Raw genomic sequence first — 22,592 nt, forward strand, 5'->3', positions numbered from 1 at the left:
GACCCTTTCTGCACACTGGGGTTAAGAGCTGAGTGTGTGGGCTCTTCTGAGACTTGCTGCTACATGGGGATTCAGTTGACTGAAAAAACGCGTTTATTTCTGGCTGAAAAACACGTTTTGCAGAGTGTACTGTTACTGCCCCATAACTTACAAGGGGTTGACCAAACTTGCAGAAACATGTTTATTTCTGCTGAAAAACACGTTTTGAACCTTTCTGCACACTGGGGTTAAGATCTGAGTGTGTGGGCTCTTCTGAGCCTTGCTGCTACATGGGGATTCAGTTGTCTGAAAAAACGCGTTTATTTCGGGCTGAAAAACACGCTTTGAAAAGTGAACTGTTACTGCCCCATAACTAACATGGGGTTGACCAAACTTGCAGAAACATGTTTATTTCTGCTGAAAAACACGTTTTGAACCTTTTTGCACACTGGGGTTAAGATCTGAGTGTGTGGGCTCTTCTGAGCCTCGATTCTACATGGGGATTCAGTTGTCTGAAAAAACGCGTTTATTTCGGGATGAAAAACACGTTTTGAAAAGTGTACTGTTACTGCGCCATAACTTACATGGGGTTGACCAAACTTGCAGAAACATGTTTATTTCTGCTGAAAAACACGTTTTGAACCTTTTTGCACACTGGGGTTAAGATCTGAGTGTGTGGGCTCTTCTGAGCCTTGCTGCTACATGGGGATTCAGTTGTCTGAAAAAACGCGTTTATTTCGGGCTGAAAAACACGTTTTGCAGAGTGTACTGTTACTGCCCCATAACTCACATGGGGTTGACCAAACTTGCAGAAACATGTTTATTTCTGCTGAAAAACACGTTTTGACCCTTTCTGCACACTGGGGTTAAGAGCTGAGTGTATGGGCTCTTCTGAGACTTGCTGCTACATGGGGATTCAGTTGTCTGAAAAAACGCGTTTATTTCGGGCTGAAAAACACGTTTTGAAAAGTGTACTGTTACTGCCCCATAACTTACATGGGGTTGACCAAACTTGCAGAAACATGTTTATTTTTGCTGAAAAACACGTTTTGAACCTTTTTGCACACTGGGGTTAAGATCTGAGTGTGTGGGCTCTTCTGAGCCTTGCTGCTACATGGGGATTCAGTTGTCTGAAAAAACGCGTTTATTTCGGGCTGAAAAATACGTTTTGCAGAGTGTACTGTTACTGCCCCATAACCTACATGGGGTTGACCAAACTTGCAGAAACATGTTTATTTCTGCTGAAAAACACGTTTTGACCCTTTCTGCACACTGGGGTTAAGAGCTGAGTGTGTGGGCTCTTCTGAGCCTTGCTGCTACATGGGGATTCAGTTGTCTGAAAAAACGCGTTTATTTCGGGCTGAAAAACACGTTTTGCAGAGTGTACTCTTACTGCCCCATAACTTACAAGGGGTTGACCAAACTTGCAGAAACATGTTTATTTCTGCTGAAAAACACGTTTTGAACCTTTCTGCACACTGGGGTTAAGATCTGAGTGTGTGGGCTCTTCTGAGCCTTGCTGCTACATGGGGATTCAGTTGTCTGAAAAAACGCGTTTATTTCGGGCTGAAAAACACGTTTTGAAAAGTGTACTGTTACTGCCCCATAACTTACATGGGGTTGACCAAACTTGCAGAAACATGTTTATTTCTGCTGAAAAACACGTTTTGAACCTTTCTGCACACTGGGGTTAAGATCTGAGTGTGTGGGCTCTTCTGAGCCTTGCTGCTACATGGGGATTCAGTTGTCAGAAAAAACGCGTTTATTTCGGGCTGAAAAACACGTTTTGAAAAGTGTACTGTTACTGCCCCATAACTTACATGGGGTTGACAAAACTTGCAGAAACATGTTTATTTCTGCTGAAAAACACGTTTTGAACCTTTCTGCACACTGGGGTTAAGATCTGAGTGTGTGGGCTCTTCTGAGCCTTGCTGCTACATGGGGATTCAGTTGTCTGAAAAAACGCGTTTATTTCGGGCTGAAAAACACGTTTTGCAGAGTGTACTGTTACTGCCCCATAACTTACATGGGTTTGACCAAACTTGCAGAAACATGTTTATTTCTGCTGAAAAACACGTTTTGAACCTTTCTGCACACTGGGGTTAAGATCTGAGTGTGTGGGCTCTTCTGAGCCTTGCTGCTACATGGGGATTCAGTTGTCTGAAAAAACGCGTTTATTTCGGGCTGAAAAACACGTTTTGCAGAGTGTACTGTTACTGCCCCATAACTTACATGGGGTTGACCAAACTTGCAGAAACATGTTTATTTCTGCTGAAAAACACGTTTTGAACCTTTCTGCACACTGGGGTTAAGATCTGAGTGTGTGGGGTCTTCTGAGCCTTGCTGCTACATGGGGATTCAGTTGTCTGAAAAAACGCGTTTATTTCGGGCTGAAAAACACGTTTTGAAAAGTGTACTGTTACTGCCCCATAACTTACATGGGGTTGACCAAACTTGCAGAAACATGTTTATTTCTGCTGAAAAACACGTTTTGACCCTTTCTGCACACTGGGGATAAGAGCTGAGTATGTGGGCTCTTCTGACCCTTGCTGCTACATGGGGATTCAGTTGTCTGAAAAAACGCGTTTATTTCGGGCTGAAAAACACGTTTTGAAAAGTGAGCTGTTACTGCCCCATAAGTTACATGGGGTTGACCAAACTTGCAGAAACATGTTTATTTCTGCTGAAAAACATGTTTTGACACTTTCAGCACACTGGGGTTAAGACCTGAGTGTGTGGTCTCTTCTGAGCCTTGCAGTTACATAGGGATACAGTTGTCTGAAAAAACGCGTTTATTTCGGGCTGAAAAACACGCTTTGAAAAGTGAACTGTTACTGCCCCATAACTAACATGGGGTTGACCAAACTTGCAGAAACATGTTTATTTCTGCTGAAAAACACGTTTTGACCCTTTCTGCACACTGGGGATAAGAGCTGAGTATGTGGGCTCTTCTGACCCTTGCTGCTACATGGGGATTCAGTTGTCTGAAAAAACGCGTTTATTTCGGGCTGAAAAACACGTTTTGAAAAGTGAGCTGTTACTGCCCCATAAGTTACATGGGGTTGACCAAACTTGCAGAAACATGTTTATTTCTGCTGAAAAACATGTTTTGACACTTTCAGCACACTGGGGTTAAGATCTGAGTGTGTGGGCTCTTCTGAGCCTTGCTGCTACATGGGGATTCAGTTGACTGAAAAAACGCGTTTATTTCGGGCTGAAAAACACGTTTTGCAGAGTGTACTGTTACTGCCCCATAACTTACATGGGGTTGACCAAACTTGCAGAAACATGTTTATTTCTGCTGAAAAACACGTTTTGACCCTTTATGCACACTGGGGATAAGAGCTGAGTGTGTGGGCTCTTCTGACCCTTGCTGCTACATGGGGATTCAGTTGTCAGAAAAAACGCGTTTATTTCGGGCTGAAAAACACGTTTTGAAAAGTGTACTGTTACTGCCCCATAACTTACATGGGGTTGACCAAACTTGCAGAAACATGTTTATTTCTGCTGAAAAACACGTTTTGAACCTTTTTGCACACTGGGGTTAAGATCTGAGTGTGTGGGCTCTTCTGAGCCTTGCTGCTACATGGGGATTCAGTTGTCTGAAAAAACGCGTTTATTTCGGGCTGAAAAACACGTTTTGAAAAGTGTACTGTTACTGCCCCATAACTTACATGGGGTTGACCAAACTTGCAGAAACATGTTTATTTCTGCTGAAAAACACGTTTTGAACCTTTTTGCACACTGGGGTTAAGATCTGAGTGTGTGGGCTCTTCTGAGCCTTGCTGCTACATGGGGATTCAGTTGTCTGAAAAAACGCGTTTATTTCGGGCTGAAAAACACGTTTTGAAAAGTGTACTGTTACTGCCCCATAACTTACATGGGGTTGACCAAACTTGCAGAAACATGTTTATTTCTGCTGAAAAACACGTTTTGAACCTTTTTGCACACTGGGGTTAAGATCTGAGTGTGTGGGCTCTTCTGAGCCTTGATTCTACATGGGGATTCAGTTGTCTGAAAAAACGCGTTTATTTCGGGATGAAAAACACGTTTTGAAAAGTGTACTGTTACTGCGCCATAACTTACATGGGGTTGACCAAACTTGCAGAAACATGTTTATTTCTGCTGAAAAACACGTTTTGAACCTTTTTGCACACTGGGGTTAAGATCTGAGTGTGTGGGCTCTTCTGAGCCTTGCTGCTACATGGGGATTCAGTTGTCTGAAAAAACGCGTTTATTTCGGGCTGAAAAACACGTTTTGCAGAGTGTACTGTTACTGCCCCATAACTCACATGGGGTTGACCAAACTTGCAGAAACATGTTTATTTCTGCTGAAAAACACGTTTTGACCCTTTCTGCACACTGGGGTTAAAAGCTGAGTGTGTGGGCTCTTCTGAGACTTGCTGCTACATGGGGATTCAGTTGTCTGAAAAAACGCGTTTATTTCGGGCTGAAAAACACGTTTTGAAAAGTGTACTGTTACTGCCCCATAACTTACATGGGGTTGACCAAACTTGCAGAAACATGTTTATTTTTGCTGAAAAACACGTTTTGAACCTTTTTGCACACTGGGGTTAAGATCTGAGTGTGTGGGCTCTTCTGAGCCTTGCTGCTACATGGGGATTCAGTTGTCTGAAAAAACGCGTTTATTTCGGGCTGAAAAACACGTTTTGCAGAGTGTACTGTTACTGCCCCATAACTTACAAGGGGTTGACCAAACTTGCAGAAACATGTTTATTTCTGCTGAAAAACACGATTTGAACCTTTCTGCACACTGGGGTTAAGATCTGAGTGTGTGGGCTCTTCTGAGCCTTGCTGCTACATGGGGATTCAGTTGTCTGAAAAAACGCGTTTATTTCGGGCTGAAAAACACGTTTTGAAAAGTGTACTGTTACTGCCCCATAACTTACATGGGGTTGACCAAACTTGCAGAAACATGTTTATTTCTGCTGAAAAACACGTTTTGAACCTTTCTGCACACTGGGGTTAAGATCTGAGTGTGTGGGCTCTTCTGAGCCTTGCTGCTACATGGGGATTCAGTTGTCTGAAAAAACGCGTTTATTTCGGGCTGAAAAACACGTTTTGCAGAGTGTACTGTTACTGCCCCATAACTTACATGGGTTTGACCAAACTTGCAGAAACATGTTTATTTCTGCTGAAAAACACGTTTTGAACCTTTCTGCACACTGGGGTTAAGATCTGAGTGTGTGGGCTCTTCTGAGCCTTGCTGCTACATGGGGATTCAGTTGTCTGAAAAAACGCGTTTATTTCGGGCTGAAAAACACGTTTTGCAGAGTGTACTGTTACTGCCCCATAACTTACATGGGGTTGACCAAACTTGCAGAAACATGTTTATTTCTGCTGAAAAACACGTTTTGAACCTTTCTGCACACTGGGGTTAAGATCTGAGTGTGTGGGGTCTTCTGAGCCTTGCTGCTACATGGGGATTCAGTTGTCTGAAAAAACGCGTTTATTTCGGGCTGAAAAACACGTTTTGAAAAGTGTACTGTTACTGCCCCATAACTTACATGGGGTTGACCAAACTTGCAGAAACATGTTTATTTCTGCTGAAAAACACGTTTTGACCCTTTCTGCACACTGGGGATAAGAGCTGAGTATGTGGGCTCTTCTGACCCTTGCTGCTACATGGGGATTCAATTGTCTGAAAAAACGCGTTTATTTCGGGCTGAAAAACACGTTTTGAAAAGTGAGCTGTTACTGCCCCATAAGTTACATGGGGTTGACCAAACTTGCAGAAACATGTTTATTTCTGCTGAAAAACATGTTTTGACACTTTCAGCACACTGGGGTTAAGACCTGAGTGTGTGGGCTCTTCTGAGCCTTGCAGTTACATAGGGATACAGTTGTCTGAAAAAACGCGTTTATTTCGGGCTGAAAAACACGTTTTGCAGAGTGTACTGTTACTGCCCCATAACTTACATGGGGTTGACCAAACTTGCAGAAACATGTTTATTTCTGCTGAAAAACACGTTTTGACCCTTTCTGCACACTGGGGTTAAGAGCTGAGTGTGTGGGCTCTTCTGAGACTTGGTGCTACATGGGGATTCAGTTGTCTGAAAAAACGCGTTTATTTCGGGCTGAAAAACACGTTTTGAAAAATGTACTGTTACTGCCCCATAACTTACATGGGGTTGACCAAATTTGCAGAAACATGTTTATTTCTGCTGAAAAACACATTTTGAACCTTTTTGCACACTGGGGTTAAGATCTGAGTGTGTGGGCTCTTCTGAGCCTTGCTGCTACATGGGGATTCAGTTGTCTGAAAAAACGCGTTTATTTCGGGCTGAAAAACACGTTTTGCAGAGTGTACTGTTACTGCCCCATAACTTACATGGGTTTGACCAAACTTGCAGAAACATGTTTATTTCTGCTGAAAAACACGTTTTGAACCTTTCTGCACACTGGGGTTAAGATCTGAGTGTGTGGGCTCTTCTGAGCCTTGCTGCTACATGGGGATTCAGTTGTCTGAAAAAACGCGTTTATTTCGGGCTGAAAAACACGTTTTGCAGAGTGTACTGTTACTGCCCCATAACTTACATGGGGTTGACCAAACTTGCAGAAACATGTTTATTTCTGCTGAAAAACACGTTTTGAACCTTTCTGCACAGTGGGGTTAAGATCTGAGTGTGTGGGGTCTTCTGAGCCTTGCTGCTACATGGGGATTCAGTTGTCTGAAAAAACGCGTTTATTTCGGGCTGAAAAACACGTTTTGAAAAGTGTACTGTTACTGCCCCATAACTTACATGGGGTTGACCAAACTTGCAGAAACATGTTTATTTCTGCTGAAAAACACGTTTTGACCCTTTCTGCACACTGGGGATAAGAGCTGAGTATGTGGGCTCTTCTGACCCTTGCTGCTACATGGGGATTCAATTGTCTGAAAAAACGCGTTTATTTCGGGCTGAAAAACACGTTTTGAAAAGTGAGCTGTTAGTGCCCCATAAGTTACATGGGGTTGACCAAACTTGCAGAAACATGTTTATTTCTGCTGAAAAACATGTTTTGACACTTTCAGCACACTGGGGTTAAGACCTGAGTGTGTGGGCTCTTCTGAGCCTTGCAGTTACATAGGGATACAGTTGTCTGAAAAAACGCGTTTATTTCGGGCTGAAAAACACGTTTTGCAGAGTGTACTGTTACTGCCCCATAACTTACATGGGGTTGACCAAACTTGCAGAAACATGTTTATTTCTGCTGAAAAACACGTTTTGACCCTTTATGCACACTGGGGTTAAGAGCTGAGTGTGTGGGCTCTTCTGAGACTTGCTGCTACATGGGGATTCAGTTGTCTGAAAAAACGCGTTTATTTCGGGCTGAAAAACACGTTTTGAAAAATGTACTGTTACTGCCCCATAACTTACATGGGGTTGACCAAATTTGCAGAAACATGTTTATTTCTGCTGAAAAACACGTTTTGAACCTTTTTGCACACTGGGGTTAAGATCTGAGTGTGTGGGCTCTTCTGAGCCTTGCTGCTACATGGGGATTCAGTTGTCTGAAAAAACGCGTTTATTTCGGGCTGAAAAACACGTTTTGCAGAGTGTACTGTTACTGCCCCATAACCTACATGGGGTTGACCAAACTTGCAGAAACATGTTTATTTCTGCTGAAAAACACGTTTTGACCCTTTCTGCACACTGGGGTTAAGAGCTGAGTGTGTGGGCTCTTCTGAGACTTGCTGCTACATGGGGATTCAGTTGACTGAAAAAAACGCGTTTATTTCGGGCTGAAAAACACGTTTTGCAGAGTGTACTGTTACTGCCCCATAACTTACATGGGGTTGACCAAACTTGCAGAAACATGTTTATTTCTGCTGAAAAACACGTTTTGAACCTTTTTGCACACTGGGGTTAAGATCTGAGTGTGTGGGCTCTTCTGAGCCTTGCTGCTACATGGGGATTCAGTTGTCTGAATAAACGCGTTTATTTCGGGCTGAAAAACACGTTTTGAAAAGTGTACTGTTACTGCCCCATAACTTACATGGGGTTGACCAAACTTGCAGAAACATGTTTATTTTTGCTGAAAAACACGTTTTGAACCTTTTTGCACACTGGGGTTAAGATCTGAGTGTGTGGGCTCTTCTGAGCCTTGCTGCTACATGGGGATTCAGTTGTCTGAAAAAACGCGTTTATTTCGGGCTGAAAAATACGTTTTGCAGAGTGTACTGTTACTGCCCCATAACCTACATGGGGTTGACCAAACTTGCAGAAACATGTTTATTTCTGCTGAAAAACACGTTTTGACCCTTTCTGCACACTGGGGTTAAGAGCTGAGTGTGTGGGCTCTTCTGAGACTTGCTGCTACATGGGGATTCAGTTGACTGAAAAAACGCGTTTATTTCGGGCTGAAAAACACGTTTTGAAAAGTGTACTGTTACTGCCCCATAACTTACAAGGGGTTGACCAAACTTGCAGAAACATGTTTATTTCTGCTGAAAAACACGTTTTGAACCTTTCTGCACACTGGGGTTAAGATCTGAGTGTGTGGGCTCTTCTGAGCCTTGCTGCTACATGGGGATTCAGTTGTCTGAAAAAACGCGTTTATTTCGGGCTGAAAAACACGTTTTGAAAAGTGTACTGTTACTGCCCCATAACTTACATGGGGTTGACCAAACTTGCAGAAACATGTTTATTTCTGCTGAAAAACACGTTTTGAACCTTTCTGCACACTGGGGTTAAGATCTGAGTGTGTGGGCTCTTCTGAGCCTTGCTGCTACATGGGGATTCAGTTGTCTGAAAAAACGCGTTTATTTCGGGCTGAAAAACACGTTTTGCAGAGTGTACTGTTACTGCCCCATAACTTACAAGGGGTTGACCAAACTTGCAGAAACATGTTTATTTCTGCTGAAAAACACGATTTGAACCTTTCTGCACACTGGGGTTAAGATCTGAGTGTGTGGGCTCTTCTGAGCCTTGCTGCTACATGGGGATTCAGTTGTCTGAAAAAACGCGTTTATTTCGGGCTGAAAAACACGTTTTGAAAAGTGTACTGTTACTGCCCCATAACTTACATGGGGTTGACCAAACTTGCAGAAACATGTTTATTTCTGCTGAAAAACACGTTTTGAACCTTTCTGCACACTGGGGTTAAGATCTGAGTGTGTGGGCTCTTCTGAGCCTTGCTGCTACATGGGGATTCAGTTGTCTGAAAAAACGCGTTTATTTCGGGCTGAAAAACACGTTTTGAAAAGTGTACTGTTACTGCCCCATAACTTACATGGGGTTGACAAAACTTGCAGAAACATGTTTATTTCCGCTGAAAAACACGTTTTGAACCTTTCTGCACACTGGGGTTAAGATCTGAGTGTGTGGGCTCTTCTGAGCCTTGCTGCTACATGGGGATTCAGTTGTCTGAAAAAACGCGTTTATTTCGGGCTGAAAAACACGTTTTGCAGAGTGTACTGTTACTGCCCCATAACTTACATGGGGTTGACCAAACTTGCAGAAACATGTTTATTTCTGCTGAAAAACACGTTTTGAACCTTTCTGCACACTGGGGTTAAGATCTGAGTGTGTGGGCTCTTCTGAGCCTTGCTGCTACATGGGGATTCAGTTGTCTGAAAAAACGCGTTTATTTCGGGCTGAAAAACACGTTTTGCAGAGTGTACTGTTACTGCCCCATAACTTACATGGGGTTGACCAAACTTGCAGAAACATGTTTATTTCTGCTGAAAAACACGTTTTGAACCTTTCTGCACACTGGGGTTAAGATCTGAGTGTGTGGGGTCTTCTGAGCCTTGCTGCTACATGGGGATTCAGTTGTCTGAAAAAACGCGTTTATTTCGGGCTGAAAAACACGTTTTGAAAAGTGTACTGTTACTGCCCCATAACTTACATGGGGTTGACCAAACTTGCAGAAACATGTTTATTTCTGCTGAAAAACATGTTTTGACACTTTCAGCACACTGGGGTTAAGACCTGAGTGTGTGGGCTCTTCTGAGCCTTGCAGTTACATAGGGATACAGTTGTCTGAAAAAACGCGTTTATTTCGGGCTGAAAAACACGTTTTGCAGAGTGTACTGTTACTGCCCCATAACTTACATGGGGTTGACCAAACTTGCAGAAACATGTTTATTTCTGCTGAAAAACACGTTTTGACCCTTTCTGCACACTGGGGTTAAGAGCTGAGTGTGTGGGCTCTTCTGAGACTTGCTGCTACATGGGGATTCAGTTGTCTGAAAAAACGCGTTTATTTCGGGCTGAAAAACACGTTTTGAAAAATGTACTGTTACTGCCCCATAACTTACATGGGGTTGACCAAATTTGCAGAAACATGTTTATTTCTGCTGAAAAACACGTTTTGAACCTTTTTGCACACTGGGGTTAAGATCTGAGTGTGTGGGCTCTTCTGAGCCTTGCTGCTACATGGGGATTCAGTTGTCTGAAAAAACGCGTTTATTTCGGGCTGAAAAACACGTTTTGCAGAGTGTACTGTTACTGCCCCATAACTTACATGGGTTTGACCAAACTTGCAGAAACATGTTTATTTCTGCTGAAAAACACGTTTTGAACCTTTCTGCACACTGGGGTTAAGATCTGAGTGTGTGGGCTCTTCTGAGCCTTGCTGCTACATGGGGATTCAGTTGTCTGAAAAAACGCGTTTATTTCGGGCTGAAAAACACGTTTTGCAGAGTGTACTGTTACTGCCCCATAACTTACATGGGGTTGACCAAACTTGCAGAAACATGTTTATTTCTGCTGAAAAACACGTTTTGAACCTTTCTGCACACTGGGGTTAAGATCTGAGTGTGTGGGGTCTTCTGAGCCTTGCTGCTACATGGGGATTCAGTTGTCTGAAAAAACGCGTTTATTTCGGGCTGAAAAACACGTTTTGAAAAGTGTACTGTTACTGTCCCATATCTTACATGGGGTTGACCAAACTTGCAGAAACATGTTTATTTCTGCTGAAAAACACGTTTTGACCCTTTCTGCACACTGGGGATAAGAGCTGAGTATGTGGGCTCTTCTGACCCTTGCTGCTACATGGGGATTCAGTTGTCTGAAAAAACGCGTTTATTTCGGGCTGAAAAACACGTTTTGAAAAGTGTACTGTTACTGCCCCATAAGTTACATGGGGTTGACCAAACTTGCAGAAACATGTTTATTTCTGCTGAAAAACATGTTTTGACACTTTCAGCACACTGGGGTTAAGACCTGAGTGTGTGGGCTCTTCTGAGCCTTGCAGTTACATAGGGATACAGTTGTCTGAAAAAACGCGTTTATTTCGGGCTGAAAAACACGTTTTGCAGAGTGTACTGTTACTGCCCCATAACTTACATGGGGTTGACCAAACTTGCAGAAACATGTTTATTTCTGCTGAAAAACACGTTTTGACCCTTTCTGCACACTGGGGTTAAGAGCTGAGTGTGTGGGCTCTTCTGAGACTTGCTGCTACATGGGGATTCAGTTGTCTGAAAAAACGCGTTTATTTCGGGCTGAAAAACACGTTTTGAAAAATGTACTGTTACTGCCCCATAACTTACATGGGGTTGACCAAATTTGCAGAAACATGTTTATTTCTGCTGAAAAACACGTTTTGAACCTTTTTGCACACTGGGGTTAAGATCTGAGTGTGTGGGCTCTTCTGAGCCTTGCTGCTACATGGGGATTCAGTTGTCTGAAAAAACGTGTTTATTTCGGGCTGAAAAACACGTTTTGCAGAGTGTACTGTTACTGCCCCATAACCTACATGGGGTTGACCAAACTTGCAGAAACATGTTTATTTCTGCTGAAAAACACGTTTTGACCCTTTCTGCACACTGGGGTTAAGAGCTGAGTGTGTGGGCTCTTCTGAGACTTGCTGCTACATGGGGATTCAGTTGACTGAAAAAACGCGTTTATTTCGGGCTGAAAAACACGTTTTGCAGAGTGTACTGTTACTGCCCCATAACTTACATGGGGTTGACCAAACTTGCAGAAACATGTTTATTTCTGCTGAAAAACACGTTTTGAACCTTTCTGCACACTGGGGTTAAGATCTGAGTGTGTTGGCTCTTCTGAGCCTTGCTGCTACATGGGGATTCACTTGTCTGAAAAAACGCGTTTATTTCGGGCTGAAAAACACGTTTTGCAGAGTGTACTGTTACTGCCCCATAACTTACATGGGGTTGACCAAACTTGCAGAAACATGTTTATTTCTGCTGAAAAACACGTTTTGACCCTTTCTGCACACTGGGGTTAAGAGCTGAGTGTGTGGGCTCTTCTGAGCCTTGCTGCTACATGGGGATTCAGTTGTCTGAAAAAACGCGTTTATTTCGGGCTGAAAAACACGTTTTGCAGAGTGTACTGTTACTGCCCCATAACTTACATGGGGTTGACCAAACTTGCAGAAACATGTTTATTTCTGCTGAAAAACACGTTTTGAACCTTTCTGCACACTGGGGTTAAGATCTGAGTGTGTGGGCTCTTCTGAGCCTTGCTGCTACATGGGGATTCAGTTGTCTGAAAAAACGCATTTATTTCGGGCTGAAAAACACGTTTTGCAGAGTGTACTGTTACTGCCCCATAACTTACATGGGGTTGACCAAACTTGCAGAAACATGTTTATTTCTGCTGAAAAACACGTTTTGAACCTTTCTGCACACTGGGGTTAAGATCTGAGTGTGTGGGGTCTCCTGAGCCTTGCTGCTACATGGGGATTCAGTTTTCTGAAAAAACGCGTTTATTTCGGGCTGAAAAACACGTTTTGAAAAGTGTACTGTTACTGCCCCATAACTTACATGGGGTTGACCAAACTTGGAGAAACATGTTTATTTCTGCTGAAAAACACGTTTTGACCCTTTCTGCACAATGGGGATAAGAGCTGAGTATGTGGGCTCTTCTGACCCTTGCTGCTACATGGGGATTCAGTTGTTTGAAAAAACGCGTTTATTTCGGGCTGAAAAACACGTTTTGAAAAGTGAGCTTTTACTGCCCCATAAGTTACATGGGGTTGACCAAACTTGCAGAAACATGTTTATTTCTGCTGAAAAACATGTTTTGACACTTTCAGCACACTGGGGTTAAGACCTGAGTGTGTGGGCTCTTCTGAGCCTTGCAGTTACATAGGGATACAGCTGTCTGAAAAAACGCGTTTATTTCGGGCTGAAAAACACGTTTTGCAGAGTGTACTGTTACTGCCCCATAACCTACATGGGGTTGACCAAACTTGCAGAAACATGTTTATTTCTGCTGAAAAACACGTTTTGACCCTTTCTGCACACTGGGGTTAAGAGCTGAGTGTGTGGGCTCTTCTGAGACTTGCTGCTACATGGGGATTCAGTTGACTGAAAAAACGCGTTTATTTCGGGCTGAAAAACACGTTTTGCAGAGTGTACTGTTACTGCCCCATAACTTACATGGGGTTGACCAAACTTGCAGAAACATGTTTATTTCTGCTGAAAAACACGTTTTGAACCTTTCTGCACACTGGGGTTAAGATCTGAGTGTGTGGGCTCTTCTGAGCCTTGCTGCTACATGGGGATTCAGTTGTCTGAAAAAACGCGTTTATTTCGGGCTGAAAAACACGTTTTGAAAAGTGTACTGTTACTGCCCCATAACTTACATGGGGTTGACCAAACTTGCAGAAACATGTTTATTTCTGCTGAAAAACATGTTTTGACACTTTCAGCACACTGGGGTTAAGACCTGAGTGTGTGGGCTCTTCTGAGCCTTGCAGTTACATAGGGATACAGCTGTCTGAAAAAACGCGTTTATTTCGGGCTGAAAAACACGTTTTGAAAAGTGTACTGTTACTGCCCCATAACTTACATGGGGTTGACCAAACTTGCAGAAACATGTTTATTTCTGCTGAAAAACACGTTTTGAACCTTTTTGCACACTGGGGTTAAGATCTGAGTGTGTGGGCTCTTCTGAGCCTTGCTGCTACATGGGGATTCAGTTGTCTGAAAAAACGCGTTTATTTCGGGCTGAAAAACACGTTTTGCAGAGTGTACTGTTACTGCCCCATAACCTACATGGGGTTGACCAAACTTGCAGAAACATGTTTATTTCTGCTGAAAAACACGTTTTGACCCTTTCTGCACACTGGGGTTAAGAGCTGAGTGTGTGGGCTCTTCTGAGACTTGCTGCTACATGGGGATTCAGTTGACTGAAAAAACGCGTTTATTTCGGGCTGAAAAACACGTTTTGCAGAGTGTACTGTTACTGCCCCATAACTTACATGGGGTTGACCAAACTTGCAGAAACATGTTTATTTCTGCTGAAAAACACGTTTTGAACCTTTCTGCACACTGGGGTTAAGATCTGAGTGTGTGGGCTCTTCTGAGCCTTGCTGCTACATGGGGATTCAGTTGTCTGAAAAAACGCGTTTATTTCGGGCTGAAAAACACGTTTTGAAAAGTGTACTGTTACTGCCCCATAACTTACATGGGGTTGACCAAACTTGCAGAAACATGTTTATTTCTGCTGAAAAACACGTTTTGAACCTTTCTGCACACTGGGGTTAAGATCTGAGTGTGTGGGGTCTTCTGAGCCTTGCTGCTACATGGGGATTCAGTTGTCTGAAAAAACGCGTTTATTTCGGGCTGAAAAACACGATTTGCAGAGTGTACTGTTACTGCCCCATAACTTACATGGGGTTGACCAAACTTGCAGAAACATGTTTATTTCTGCTGAAAAACACGTTTTGAACCTTTCTGCACACTGGGGTTAAGATCTGAGTGTGTGGGCTCTTCTGAGCCTTGCTGCTACATGGGGATTCAGTTGTCTGAAAAAACGCGTTTATTTCGGGCTGAAAAACACGTTTTGCAGAGTGTACTGTTACTGCCCCATAACTTACATGGGGTTGACCAAACTTGCAGAAACATGTTTATTTCTGCTGAAAAACACGTTTTGAACCTTTCTGCACACTGGGGTTAAGATCTGAGTGTGTGGGCTCTTCTGAGCCTTGCTGCTACATGGGGATTCAGTTGTCTGAAAAAACGCGTTTATTTCGGGCTGAAAAACACGTTTTGCAGAGTGTACTGTTACTGCCCCATAACTTACATGGGGTTGACCAAACTTGCAGAAACATGTTTATTTCTGCTGAAAAACACGTTTTGAACCTTTCTGCACACTGGGGTTAAGATCTGAGTGTGTGGGCTCTTCTGAGCCTTGCTGCTACATGGGGATTCAGTTGTCTGAAAAAACGCGTTTATTTCGGGCTGAAAAACACGTTTTGCAGAGTGTACTGTTACTGCCCCATAACTTACATGGGGTTGACCAAACTTGCAGAAACATGTTTATTTCTGCTGAAAAACACGTTTTGAACCTTTTTGCACACTGGGGTTAAGATCTGAGTGTGTGGGCTCTTCTGAGCCTTGCTGCTACATGGGGATTCAGTTGTCTGAAAAAACGCGTTTATTTCGGGCTGAAAAACACGTTTTGCAGAGTGTACTGTTACTGCCCCATAACCTACATGGGGTTGACCAAACTTGCAGAAACATGTTTATTTCTGCTGAAAAACACGTTTTGACCCTTTCTGCACACTGGGGTTAAGAGCTGAGTGTGTGGGCTCTTCTGAGACTTGCTGCTACATGGGGATTCAGTTGACTGAAAAAACGCGTTTATTTCGGGCTGAAAAACACGTTTTGCAGAGTGTACTGTTACTGCCCCATAACTTACATGGGGTTGACCAAACTTGCAGAAACATGTTTATTTCTGCTGAAAAACACGTTTTGAACCTTTCTGCACACTGGGGTTAAGATCTGAGTGTGTGGGCTCTTCTGAGCCTTGCTGCTACATGGGGATTCAGTTGTCTGAAAAAACGCGTTTATTTCGGGCTGAAAAACACGTTTTGAAAAGTGTACTGTTACTGCCCCATAACTTACATGGGGTTGACCAAACTTGCAGAAACATGTTTATTTCTGCTGAAAAACATGTTTTGACACTTTCAGCACACTGGGGTTAAGACCTGAGTGTGTGGGCTCTTCTGAGCCTTGCAGTTACATAGGGATACAGCTGTCTGAAAAAACGCGTTTATTTCGGGCTGAAAAACACGTTTTGAAAAGTGTACTGTTACTGCCCCATAACTTACATGGGGTTGACCAAACTTGCAGAAACATGTTTATTTCTGCTGAAAAACACGTTTTGAACCTTTTTGCACACTGGGGTTAAGATCTGAGTGTGTGGGCTCTTCTGAGCCTTGCTGCTACATGGGGATTCAGTTGTCTGAAAAAACGCGTTTATTTCGGGCTGAAAAACACGTTTTGCAGAGTGTACTGTTACTGCCCCATAACCTACATGGGGTTGACCAAACTTGCAGAAACATGTTTATTTCTGCTGAAAAACACGTTTTGACCCTTTCTGCACACTGGGGTTAAGAGCTGAGTGTGTGGGCTCTTCTGAGACTTGCTGCTACATGGGGATTCAGTTGACTGAAAAAACGCGTTTATTTCGGGCTGAAAAACACGTTTTGCAGAGTGTACTGTTACTGCCCCATAACTTACATGGGGTTGACCAAACTTGCAGAAACATGTTTATTTCTGCTGAAAAACACGTTTTGAACCTTTCTGCACACTGGGGTTAAGATCTGAGTGTGTGGGCTCTTCTGAGCCTTGCTGCTACATGGGGATTCAGTTGTCTGAAAAAACGCGTTTATTTCGGGCTGAAAAACACGTTTTGAAAAGTGTACTGTTACTGCCCCATAACTTACATGGGGTTGACCAAACTTGCAGAAACATGTTTATTTCTGCTGAAAAACACGTTTTGAACCTTTCTGCACACTGGGGTTAAGATCTGAGTGTGTGGGGTCTTCTGAGCCTTGCTGCTACATGGGGATTCAGTTGTCTGAAAAAACGCGTTTATTTCGGGCTGAAAAACACGATTTGCAGAGTGTACTGTTACTGCCCCATAACTTACATGGGGTTGACCAAACTTGCAGAAACATGTTTATTTCTGCTGAAAAACACGTTTTGAACCTTTCTGCACACTGGGGTTAAGATCTGAGTGTGTGGGCTCTTCTGAGCCTTGCTGCTACATGGGGATTCAGTTGTCTGAAAAAACGCGTTTATTTCGGGCTGAAAAACACGTTTTGCAGAGTGTACTGTTACTGCCCCATAACTTACATGGGGTTGACCAAACTTGCAGAAACATGTTTATTTCTGCTGAAAAACACGTTTTGAACCTTTCTGCACACTGGGGTTAAGATCTGAGTGTGTGGGCTCTTCTGAGCCTTGCTGCTACATGGGGATTCAGTTGTCTGAAAAAACGCGTTTATTTCGGGCTGAAAAACACGTTTTGCAGAGTGTACTGTTACTGCCCCATAACTTACATGGGGTTGACCAAACTTGCAGAAACATGTTTATTTCTGCTGAAAAACACGTTTTGAACCTTTCTGCACACTGGGGTTAAGATCTGAGTGTGTGGGCTCTTCTGAGCCTTGCTGCTACATGGGGATTCAGTTGTCTGAAAAAACGCGTTTATTTCGGGCTGAAAAACACGTTTTGCAGAGTGTACTGTTACTGCCCCATAACTTACATGGGGTTGACCAAACTTGCAGAAACATGTTTATTTCTGCTGAAAAACATGTTTTGACACTTTCAGCACACTGGGGTTAAGACCTGAGTGTGTGGGCTCTTCTGAGCCTTGCTGCTACATGGGGATTCAGTTGTCTGAAAAAACGCGTTTATTTCGGGCTGAAAAACACGTTTTGAAAAGTGTACTGTTACTGCCCCATAACTTACATGGGGTTGACCAAACTTGCAGAAACATGTTTATTTCTGCTGAAAAACACGTTTTGAACCTTTTTGCACACTGGGGTTAAGATCTGAGTGTGTGGGCTCTTCTGAGCCTTGCTGCTACATGGGGATTCAGTTGTCTGAAAAAACGCGTTTATTTCGGGCTGAAAAACACGTTTTGCAGAGTGTACTGTTACTGCCCCATAACCTACATGGGGTTGACCAAACTTGCAGAAACATGTTTATTTCTGCTGAAAAACACGTTTTGACCCTTTCTGCACACTGGGGTTAAGAGGTGAGTGTGTGGTCTCTTCTGAGACTTGCTGCTACATGGGGATTCAGTTGACTGAAAAAACGCGTTTATTTCGGGCTGAAAAACACGTTTTGCAGAGTGTACTGTTACTGCCCCATAACTTACATGGGGTTGACCAAACTTGCAGAAACATGTTTATTTCTGCTGAAAAACACGTTTTGAACCTTTCTGCACACTGGGGTTAAGATCTGAGTGTGTTGGCTCTTCTGAGCCTTGCTGCTACATGGGGATTCAGTTGTCTGAAAAAACGCGTTTATTTCGGGCTGAAAAACACGTTTTGCAGAGTGTACTGTTACTGCCCCATAACTTACATGGGGTTGACCAAACTTGCAGAAACATGTTTATTTCTGCTGAAAAACACGTTTTGACCCTTTCTGCACACTGGGGTTAAGAGCTGAGTGTGTGGGCTCTTCTGAGCCTTGCTGCTACATGGGGATTCAGTTGTCTGAAAAAACGTGTTTATTTCGGGCTGAAAAACACGTTTTGCAGAGTGTACTGTTACTGCCCCATAACTTACATGGGGTTGACCAAACTTGCAGAAACATGTTTATTTCTGCTGAAAAACACGTTTTGAACCTTTCTGCACACTGGGGTTAAGATCTGAGTGTGTGGGGTCTTCTGAGCCTTGCTGCTACATGGGGATTCAGTTGTCTGAAAAAACGCGTTTATTTCGGGCTGAAAAACACGTTTTGAAAAGTGTACTGTTACTGCCCCATAACTTACATGGGGTTGACCAAACTTGCAGAAGCATGTTTATTTCTGCTGAAAAACACGTTTTGAACCTTTTTGCACACTGGGGTTAAGATCTGAGTGTGTGGGCTCTTCTGAGCCTTGCTGCTACATGGGGATTCAGTTGTCAGAAAAAACGCGTTTATTTCGGGCTGAAAAACACGTTTTGAAATGTGTACTGTTACTGCCCCATAACTTACATGGGGTTGACCAAAGTTGCAGAAACATGTTTATTTCTGCTGAAAAACACGTTTTGAACCTTTCTGCACACTGGGGTTAAGATCTGAGTGTGTTGGCTCTTCTGAGCCTTGCTGCTACATGGGGATTCAGTTGTCTGAAAAAACGCGTTTATTTCGGGCTGAAAAACACGTTTTGCAGAGTGTACTGTTACTGCCCCATAACTTACATGGGGTTGACCAAACTTGCAGAAACATGTTTATTTCTGCTGAAAAACACGTTTTGACCCTTTCTGCACACTGGGGTTAAGAGCTGAGTGTGTGGGCTCTTCTGAGCCTTGCAGTTACATAGGGATACAGCTGTCTGAAAAAACGCGTTTATTTCGGGCTGAAAAACACGTTTTGCAGAGTGTACTGTTACTGCCCCATAACTTACATGGGGTTGACCAAATTTGCAGAAACATGTTTATTTCTGCTGAAAAACACATTTTGAACCTTTTTGCACACTGGGGTTAAGATCTGAGTGTGTGGGCTCTTCTGAGCCTTGCTGCTACATGGGGATTCAGTTGTCTGAAAAAACGCGTTTATTTCGGGCTGAAAAACACGTTTTGCAGAGTGTACTGTTACTGCCCCATAACTTACATGGGTTTGACCAAACTTGCAGAAACATGTTTATTTCTGCTGAAAAACACGTTTTGAACCTTTCTGCACACTGGGGTTAAGATCTGAGTGTGTGGGCTCTTCTGAGCCTTGCTGCTACATGGGGATTCAGTTGTCTGAAAAAACGCGTTTATTTCGGGCTGAAAAACACGTTTTGCAGAGTGTACTGTTACTGCCCCATAACTTACATGGGGTTGACCAAACTTGCAGAAACATGTTTATTTCTGCTGAAAAACACGTTTTGAACCTTTCTGCACACTGGGGTTAAGATCTGAGTGTGTGGGGTCTTCTGAGCCTTGCTGCTACATGGGGATTCAGTTGTCTGAAAAAACGCGTTTATTTCGGGCTGAAAAACACGTTTTGAAAAGTGTACTGTTACTGCCCCATAACTTACATGGGGTTGACCAAACTTGCAGAAACATGTTTATTTCTGCTGAAAAACACGTTTTGACCCTTTCTGCACACTGGGGATAAGAGCTGAGTATGTGGGCTCTTCTGACCCTTGCTGCTACATGGGGATTCAATTGTCTGAAAAAACGCGTTTATTTCGGGCTGAAAAACACGTTTTGAAAAGTGAGCTGTTACTGCCCCATAAGTTACATGGGGTTGACCAAACTTGCAGAAACATGTTTATTTCTGCTGAAAAACATGTTTTGACACTTTCAGCACACTGGGGTTAAGACCTGAGTGTGTGGGCTCTTCTGAGCCTTGCAGTTACATAGGGATACAGTTGTCTGAAAAAACGCGTTTATTTCGGGCTGAAAAACACGTTTTGCAGAGTGTACTGTTACTGCCCCATAACTTACATGGGGTTGACCAAACTTGCAGAAACATGTTTATTTCTGCTGAAAAACACGTTTTGACCCTTTCTGCACACTGGGGTTAAGAGCTGAGTGTGTGGGCTCTTCTGAGCCTTGCTGCTACATGGGGATTCAGTTGTCTGAAAAAACGTGTTTATTTCGGGCTGAAAAACACGTTTTGCAGAGTGTACTGTTACTGCCCCATAACTTACATGGGGTTGACCAAACTTGCAGAAACATGTTTATTTCTGCTGAAAAACACGTTTTGAACCTTTCTGCACACTGGGGTTAAGATCTGAGTGTGTGGGGTCTTCTGAGCCTTGCTGCTACATGGGGATTCAGTTGTCTGAAAAAACGCGTTTATTTCGGGCTGAAAAACACGTTTTGAAAAGTGTACTGTTACTGCCCCATAACTTACATGGGGTTGACCAAACTTGCAGAAACATGTTTATTTCTGCTGAAAAACACGTTTTGACCCTTTCTGCACACTGGGGTTAAGAGCTGAGTGTGTGGGCTCTTCTGAGCCTTGCAGTTACATAGGGATACAGCTGTCTGAAAAAACGCGTTTATTTCGGGCTGAAAAACACGTTTTGCAGAGTGTACTGTTACTGCCCCATAACTTACATGGGGTTGACCAAATTTGCAGAAACATGTTTATTTCTGCTGAAAAACACATTTTGAACCTTTTTGCACACTGGGGTTAAGATCTGAGTGTGTGGGCTCTTCTGAGCCTTGCTGCTACATGGGGATTCAGTTGTCTGAAAAAACGCGTTTATTTCGGGCTGAAAAACACGTTTTGCAGAGTGTACTGTTACTGCCCCATAACTTACATGGGTTTGACCAAACTTGCAGAAACATGTTTATTTCTGCTGAAAAACACGTTTTGAACCTTTCTGCACACTGGGGTTAAGATCTGAGTGTGTGGGCTCTTCTGAGCCTTGCTGCTACATGGGGATTCAGTTGTCTGAAAAAACGCGTTTATTTCGGGCTGAAAAACACGTTTTGCAGAGTGTACTGTTACTGCCCCATAACTTACATGGGGTTGACCAAACTTGCAGAAACATGTTTATTTCTGCTGAAAAACACGTTTTGAACCTTTCTGCACACTGGGGTTAAGATCTGAGTGTGTGGGGTCTTCTGAGCCTTGCTGCTACATGGGGATTCAGTTGTCTGAAAAAACGCGTTTATTTCGGGCTGAAAAACACGTTTTGAAAAGTGTACTGTTACTGCCCCATAACTTACATGGGGTTGACCAAACTTGCAGAAACATGTTTATTTCTGCTGAAAAACACGTTTTGACCCTTTCTGCACACTGGGGATAAGAGCTGAGTATGTGGGCTCTTCTGACCCTTGCTGCTACATGGGGATTCAATTGTCTGAAAAAACGCGTTTATTTCGGGCTGAAAAACACGTTTTGAAAAGTGAGCTGTTACTGCCCCATAAGTTACATGGGGTTGACCAAACTTGCAGAAACATGTTTATTTCTGCTGAAAAACATGTTTTGACACTTTCAGCACACTGGGGTTAAGACCTGAGTGTGTGGGCTCTTCTGAGCCTTGCAGTTACATAGGGATACAGTTGTCTGAAAAAACGCGTTTATTTCGGGCTGAAAAACACGTTTTGCAGAGTGTACTGTTACTGCCCCATAACTTACATGGGGTTGACCAAACTTGCAGAAACATGTTTATTTCTGCTGAAAAACACGTTTTGACCCTTTCTGCACACTGGGGTTAAGAGCTGAGTGTGTGGGCTCTTCTGAGACTTGCTGCTACATGGGGATTCAGTTGTCTGAAAAAACACGTTTATTTCGGGCTGAAAAACACGTTTTGAAAAATGTACTGTTACTGCCCCATAACTTACATGGGGTTGACCAAATTTGCAGAAACATGTTTATTTCTGCTGAAAAACACGTTTTGAACCTTTTTGCACACTGGGGTTAAGATCTGAGTGTGTGGGCTCTTCTGAGCCTTGCTGCTACATGGGGATTCAGTTGTCTGAAAAAACGCGTTTATTTCGGGCTGAAAAACACGTTTTGCAGAGTGTACTGTTACTGCCCCATAACCTACATGGGGATGACCAAACTTGCAGAAACATGTTTATTTCTGCTGAAAAACACGTTTTGACCCTTTCTGCACACTGGGGTTAAGAGCTGAGTGTGTGGGCTCTTCTGAGACTTGCTGCTACATGGGGATTCAGTTGACTGAAAATAACGCGTTTATTTCGGGCTGAAAAACACGTTTTGCAGAGTGTACTGTTAC

The sequence above is a fragment of the Lepisosteus platostomus genome, chromosome 5 (genome assembly GCF_059453375.1).
Source record: "Lepisosteus platostomus isolate fLepPlt1 chromosome 5, fLepPlt1.hap1, whole genome shotgun sequence".
In the NCBI taxonomy this organism is placed as follows: Eukaryota; Metazoa; Chordata; class Actinopteri; order Semionotiformes; family Lepisosteidae; genus Lepisosteus; species Lepisosteus platostomus.